The sequence below is a fragment of the Hyaena hyaena genome, unplaced genomic scaffold, assembly GCF_003009895.1.
Source record: "Hyaena hyaena isolate Hyena2069 unplaced genomic scaffold, ASM300989v1 scaffold_201, whole genome shotgun sequence".
Taxonomy (NCBI): domain Eukaryota; kingdom Metazoa; phylum Chordata; class Mammalia; order Carnivora; family Hyaenidae; genus Hyaena; species Hyaena hyaena.
Genome location: NW_024080833.1, coordinates 612413 through 619858, shown reverse-complemented (window position 1 = coordinate 619858; position 7446 = coordinate 612413). Strand labels below are relative to the sequence as shown.

At 51.6% G+C, this 7446-nt stretch overlaps 1 long non-coding RNA gene across 1 annotated transcript; it reads right to left on the bottom strand.

Annotated features, from left to right (window-relative positions):
* Positions 1 to 944: 944 nt before the first annotated feature.
* LOC120238245 lies at positions 945 to 6862 on the bottom strand. Its single transcript, XR_005530166.1, has 3 exons — positions 6805 to 6862; positions 2630 to 2768; positions 945 to 2030 (listed from the first exon to the last, which is right to left on the bottom strand). It is a non-coding gene; the product is annotated as an uncharacterized LOC120238245 (long non-coding RNA).
* Between the last annotated feature and the right edge of the window lie 584 nt (positions 6863 to 7446).

Sequence of the window (7446 nt, the reverse complement as noted above, 5' to 3'; positions counted from 1 at the left end):
AAGTTCCATAATCTGCCCGAGCAGCTCACAGAACTACGGGACACACTTATGTCTCCTGATTAGAAAGCTACAACGCAGGATAGAGATGAACAGTCAGGTGGAAGGCGCATCTACGCATCTATGCCCAGGAGGGTCCCAAGCACAGGTGCTTCCGTCCCCGTGGGGCCTGGGGTGTGTCACTCTTCGGCTCCTGGGCGCTTTTGCCATCCAGGGAGCTCTCCAAATGCACTTGTGTAGAGCTTCACTACACAGGCATCGTTGATTACATCATTGCCATTTTGTGATTGACTCGGTCTCCAGCCCCGCTCGCTCCCTGGAGGGCAGTGAGGGGAGGAATCAGGTCTAAAATCAAATATTACGACACAGGATACTCCTATCACTCAGGAGCTTGCACGGGTTTTCGAACGTCCGTGCCAGGAGCTGGGGTAGAAAGCAAACATATGGTTCTCATGTTTGTCGCGATGGTCAAGAAAGTCCATGGGGAAGAAAATAACGTGGAGAGAAAAATAACCACAGGCTTCCTCCTCCACCCCCGGAGAGACCGGAAACATGGAAATGCCAGAGCGGCCTTTCTCCCTGGTTCCCCTGGACCTCAGGACAAGAGAGGCAGGGCCCGCGCCTCCAGTCCAGGGCAGGGCGTCAGGCCCCGGGGGCCCAGCACCTAACTGAGGCTAAACAGACATCCCTTCCAATCAGCTGCCCTGGTATCTGGGAGTGGCTCGCAGGAAGCAGGTTGTCTGTTAGTCTACACACTAAATGCTAGCCCTTGGGTGGGGCCCTTAGCCTCTGTGGCCCTCAGTTTCCTTGGCTGTAAGATGGGGCTGATAAAAAGAAACCCTTAACCAAGGAACCTGGGGCCAGATGTGTCTCAGAATTCATAGTGTTTTGGATCTGAGAAAGCGAATCAGATGCCCAGAAGCGTCTATATTTTTGTATCGCGCCGCACTTCACAGCAGGGGCTGGGGCAGCACCCCATCAGCAAACATACTCCGTGAGAGGCCCTGGAGGGTTGAGAAGTGTCCACGGAAGCCGTCTGGGTCCCTGTCCTCCTCAGTGGGCCCTTCCACCCCCTCTCACGCAGGACCTCAGCCCTGGCTCCTCTCCAAAGCCCTGAATCCTGGCTGCAGACACGCACGAAGAATTCCTCCCTCCGCCGAGACCCACCTTCAACCCACGATCCCTGCACCTGCTGAATTAGGACTGATTCTCCTGCTACGGCCCTGGTAGACAGTCCCTCCCTCGTTCCCCGGAGGCAGAACACTGCTTTAGGGACTTCTCGGGCCTGGAGTTCTAGAATAAAGGCTTATGCTGAATGAGGCTTTATGCTAGAATAAAGGCTTTCTAGCTGTTCCTCTTCCACAGCATTTGGAATCTTACAGCGGAAGCACGGGCACGCTTCGAGTGGATAAAACCTGTCAAGGACCTCCCCCAGCCAAAGTGTGCTGCCAAGTGACTTTCCAGAACTTGGTGTTTTCAGAGCTTTTAGGGTTACCTGTACTGCATATCGACAACGTGAAGATGAATGAGACAGTCCATGAATGTGTTCAGGATGGTTCTGGGCACCTAGAGCTTACTCAATTTTTGCCACGTTTAGCAGACTGAGAGGGTCACGTAACTGAGCAATTGTCACCTTGGGGCTCGATCACAGCTTAGAACAACAGCGTGGGGGAAGGCAGCCTATCATCTGTGCACCCTGAGAATCTCCGGGGGGAGGGTGCCGCCCCAGCCACACCTGCGCCCCAGCACCCGGCTGTCCTCAAGCTCAGGTCAAGGTTCCAAAGGCAGCCTGTCCATAGAGGGCTCTGGCTTCCCCGGAGTTAAATTCTTTAGTTTTGCACAAGCCAACAGTAACGGGATCAGCTCCACCGCCTGAAGAGTGTCCAGGATCCTTGCGCTTTTCACCGGGGATGGGGGGACAGACGGACACAAAGACCGAAGGGTACACTCCGGTGAGAGGCATTTAGATGGGATCTGACAAATACCCTATGACGTCACTCATACGAGAACTTTAGGATGCAAAACAGATGAACCTAAGGGAAGGGAAGCAAAAATAATATAAAAACAGAGAGGGAGACAAACCATAAGAGACTCTTAAATATGAAGAACAAACAGGGGTTACTGGAGGGGGTGTGGGGGGGATGGGCTAAGTGGGTGAGGGGGCATTAAGGAATCTACTCCTGAAATCATTGCTGCGCTAGATGCTAACTTGGATGTAAATTTTAAAAAAATAAATTGAAAAAAAAAAAAAGATGGGATCTTAAATTGTGCTCTAAGCTGTACACACTACAGAAGGAAACCCAGGCAAAAAATGTCTAAATATTGCCCATGACTTAATCGCCCATCTACTAATTCATCCGGCCGTCAGGGCTTGGGCGCTGTCTGTGACCAGGGGAATTCCAGACCAAACAATGCGCACAGGGTCCCCGCTATGGTCTGAATATTTACCTCCTCCCCAAGTCCACACCTTGGAACCCTAACACCCCGTGTGATGGTGTTAGAAGCCGGAGCCTTTGGGAGGTGATTAGGTCGGGCCTGATGATCTTATGGAGAGAAACCCCCAGAGCTCCCTTGTCCCTTCCACCCTGTGAGGGTGCCAGGAGAAGGCTCTGACCCAGCAGAGCGCCCTTACCTGACCATCAGGCCAGCACCTCATCTTGGACTTCCAGATTCCAGAACTTGTGTTGTTTTAAGCCACTCAGTCTGTAGTACTTTATTACAGCAGCCTGAACCGACCACCAACTCAGTCTTCTGCTCACGGAGTTTCCATTCTAGTGAAGAGGATGGACAAACATAATCATTCGTTGCGGTGAGTGCTCGGAAGAAAATAAAGCGGGGTCGCGGAGCTGGGAGTGACCCAAGTGTGTTCTGGAAGGTGTGGCCAGGGAGCGCCTCTCTTCCTGAAGTCATCCTTCAACAGTGAAGGAGGCAGAGAAGAACTCAGAGAGGTGAGTTCCTGGAGTTTGGAGAAGCAGCATAAAGCCCCAGAGGTGGAAAGGTCTGAGGTGCTGGGAGACAGCCAGGAGACATGTGGCTGCAGCGGGGGTGAGCCGAGGGGCCGTGGCTTGAGGGCTCAGCAGGGTGCAGCCGGGTACCTCGTGGGCGTGCAAAGGAGTGGACATTAAGTGTAACGAGTAGCCGCTGGAGGGTGTAAGGAAAGAAATAACATGCTTTGATTATAATTAGTTAAGGCACATGAGAACTTTCTTAAAGTCATCTCTGCAGCAGTGTGGGGCTCGAACTTACAACCCCGAGGTCCAGAGTCGGGAGCTCTACAGACTGAGCCAGCCAGGTGCCCCTAAGGGTTGTTGTTTGGATAGGCAGTTCTGTTGCATGGTTTTTCACACGTCTTTAATGGAATCTATAAGGCGAAGGCTGTAAAGGACTTTTAGTTCATTCTCGTTACCACAGCTCATAGTCACCCAGCTACTAACAGTACCTTCTTAACCTCCAAAGTAAAATCATCCCTGTTTGTATCAAAACCTGTGATTTGAATGAACCTGTGTTCAAAATAAAGCCCGTGCCTAATAAGTGTAGCTTTTTCAACTGTGCAAAAGCTCCTCACATTAAAAACAGAAGTATTGGGGCGCCTGGGTGGCTTAGTCGGTTAGGCGTCTGACTCTTGATTTGGGCTCAGATCATGATCTCATGGTTCTTGAGATCAAGCCCCACATCGGGCTCCATGTTGACAGCATGGAGCCTGCTTGGGATTCTCCTTCTCTCTCTCTCTCAAAATAAGTAAAAAACATTAAAAAAATAGAAACATTTTTCAAACAGTGGTGTAAGTAACGGTGTGTTAAGATCTAAACGACACAGGTGCCTCATGTGGGAGCCACACAGTGTCTTGACAATTCAATTCTGTCTGTCACTACATAGCTCTCACTGTCCTTCTTGCTCTCAGGAACAACGATTAACAGCCCAAATTCCCTCTCCCCCCACCCCTCCCCATACCACTCACCCACTTTCTGGGTAAGTGAAGGTTTTGACACTGGGCCCAAGCATCTCGGAGATCGTAGAGAAGCAACACAGGGATTCGGTCCAGTGCCTGTCGCCTGAAGACCTTGACCAAAGCCGGCTTCTCATCCACCTCAAACATGGTCTCTAGCCAGCTCTAGAGAGAGGTTCCCCCCTTCCCCCCTTTACCCAATGACAGCTTAACCTACCTAAGTAGCTTCTGTTTGCCAGGAGACAAAGCGGGTCACATTAACAGTAACGCTCTAGGTTTACAGTCCCACCTCCACCCTGCCCCCCAGCCTGCCCGTCACCAAGGAGTCTTACACAGGCTCACAAATGAGCTCAACCGCCATGACCCACAGATGCACGAGGGCCCTTCCTCTGTTGGCAGAACCTTTAGTTGAGCCACTTTTGGCCATTGCACCTGACCCTGTAGATCTGCGCCACTGGCCCACGGCCACGAGGCACCGTCAAGGCAGGGGCTCCATGGCTGCCCGGCATTACTGCCACCGTATGCACTTTCAGTTCATGTGGTTGAGGGTTTTTTAGCCTCCTCTTCCCCTTTCCATCGTGTTCTGTTCTAGACTGAGGCATGAGAGTAGAGGAGGCTACCGAGCTGGGCTGGAGGATAGATACACATTGCAGGTGTTTTCTGAGTTTGTGATAGTTGTATTCATAACTGAACACCGAAGTCATGTAACTGTGTCTGTCTGAACCACTGCGTGGTATCCGTGCTCTGTGTTAAGCCCTTCTCCTTGAGTGATAGGACGTCACTCTGACATTGTAAAGAAGTCATAGAAAGACTCTGGCTTCCATCTTGCTGGCCCTCTCTCTCTCTCTCTCTCTCTCCCTCAGCCACTTGCTTTGAAGCCAGCTGCCAGGAGGCAAGCCGCCCTCTGCAGAGGCCACATGGCAAGGAGTGGAGGGAAGCCTCCAACCAGAGGAACGTTCTACTTCCTCAGTGTAGAACTCTCCCCTTCCTCCTCTCCTCCCACTTTCTCGCCATCTCCGAAGCGTCCATTCATCCTTCAGGGTTCAACTCAACAGTTACCCCTGATACGTGGCTTTCCGTAGGTTCCTTCCTCCCTGTTTCCTCTACCCCTTGTGAAGCCGTCCACACAGTAGCAGTGGTAGTGACCCAGACAGACACCAAAGGGCAGCACTGTGTGAAAAGCGGAGCATGCAGCGTGGGTTCTTGACCAGGGTCAAACCCAGATGTAAAGAGAAGCTAACTATCTCCTGCTGGGCCCATGGGGAATGGAGAGCCGTTCGGCCTGGTCAGATAGAGACAGAAAAGTCCAGATGACAAGCAGCAGGGGGCTGGATGGTTGGTCCAGCCGCTCCTAGCTGAGGGGTTTCCCCCACATTCCGATGAGGAGGGCTTGCTAATTAAGAGCTGAAGCACCTCAGTGTTATTCTCGAGGATCTCTTTAGTCAGCCTCGCTTTCTACTGTTGATACTGTTGTTTGATTACGTGCAAAGAATTCCATTCCATAGTATTAGTCAGGCAGCCTTTCGATAAACAATGAGTGCATACTTCATGCGTTGGGAATGCAGGGGTGGAAGAGAGAGAGAACATTCCAGCTCTCCTGGAGCTCTGGTTCAGCAGGGGAGACAAGCACAAGTGACCATATAAATGAATATAGTTCTTGGAGTGTGATTATTGCTGTGAAAGAGACCACAGTGCTGGCCACTGAAGGGTGACCGAGGAGGGCCTCTTAGAAACAGCGCTCAAGGAAGCGCCTCTGGGGAGTGATTCTGAGTGGCGATCTGGAAGGCAGTGAGGTGGCCACGCTCAGAGTTGGGGGGCAGAATGTGGGGCCCCCAGGCACCACGAGTAGTGCAAAGACAGACACAGGAGACGTGCTTAAAGCTGGGGGGTTTGTAGACCTCATTTCTTTTATATTTTTTTAAATATTTATTTTTGAGAGAGAGAGCAAAAGCAGGAGAGGAGGCAGAGAAAGGGGGAGACACAGAATGTGAAGCAGCTCCAGGCTCCGAGCTGTTAGTGCAGAGCCCGACGGGGCTCGAACTCACGAACCGTGAGATCGTGACCTGAGCTGAAGTCGGATGCTTCGACTGAGCCACCCAGGCGCCCCCGTAGACCTTATTCTTAAGCTCCAGGGCACGGAGACCAAGTTCCAGGCACCTGTTGTGCAATGCAGCTGTCCCAGGGCCTCGTGTTATTTTGTATACTGGCAACAAACGGCATAGCAATGAACAGAAAATATTTTTTTGTCCTCCCGCAAAAACGTCTTTGTGAAACTCACCAAAGGCCCATATTTTGCATGTGAATAGACTGCAGAGCCAACACAGGTGTCGGATACCATTGAATCCAACCTCATTTCAGATGAGAAAACTGAGGTCCATCAAGGTGAAATGGGAAGCCCGTCGTCCGTGACTTGACCTTGGCAGTGGTGAGATTAGAACTCCACATGTGCAATTATATACTCCCTTCCCTTAACAGGGGAAGGCAGCTACTCAAATTACTTGTGCTTGTTTTGAAAATTGTAACAACTTTCCTCCTCTTTTCCTCCGACTTTCCTCCTCTTAAATTTCTCCCTACTTTGTTTCCCATCTAGCTTGAAGCGCTTCCAAATTCAGTTGTTAAAAAGGAAACCAACTTCGATTAAGGGTTGTTCACACTCCTCTTACCCGAAGGCGAAAGCAGTGTGCGCAAAAACATCTTTTGTCTCCCGGAGGGAACTGAAAACTCTCATTCACGGTAAATCATCTTCTTTCTATACAGAAGTTCCCCCTCCCCCCCCCCAAGTAGCCTGAGAATCTTCTTGGCTGAATAAGGGGAGGGGGAGTTTGAGACCGGAAGCGGAGGCAGGACTTTGGCTGGCATACCTGTTGCGCAGGCCTGCTCACACGACTGGCCCGGGCAGCAGGGTGAAATCACTTCACCTGCGTAGACCAGTGCAGCCTCAGGGCGCCAGGCACCTGCCAGAGCCAGAGTCACAAAGCTGACGCGCACCTGTGTTGCATCACCACGCAGCATGGATCACAATTAAGGTGGGGACTTGAAGCCGGGCCAAAAAGCGTGGGATTCACCGCCGAAGCTGTGACCCAAGCTTACGGCTACAGAGAATGTGGGTCAGGTGGTACGAACTTAGTTACCGATTCCTAGAACATCATCATGAGAGGGCGCCCCTGAGAGAACGGGTCGCCATGCCCCCCGCTGAGGGAACAGCATGTGGGGCACAGGGAACAGAGGCACCTGGAAGACGGTTCTTAGTGACAGGGGCAGTAAGAGTGAGGACTTCCTGAAAGCACCGACCCCCAGACGGCCTGACAGGTCCAAAAGTGGTTTCGAGAAGTTCAAATCTGAGCAGGAACACCGAGAATCCACGAACAATCCCTTAGTGCCTCTGAGAGACTCGTGGGCCGGGGGCCGCTTGGAAAGCCCTAAACTTGGGGGCTTCTGTCCTTTTCCACTTTGGTGCAGAGAGTGAAGGAAACAGAAGAGAGGAGCATTTACAGAAAATGCAT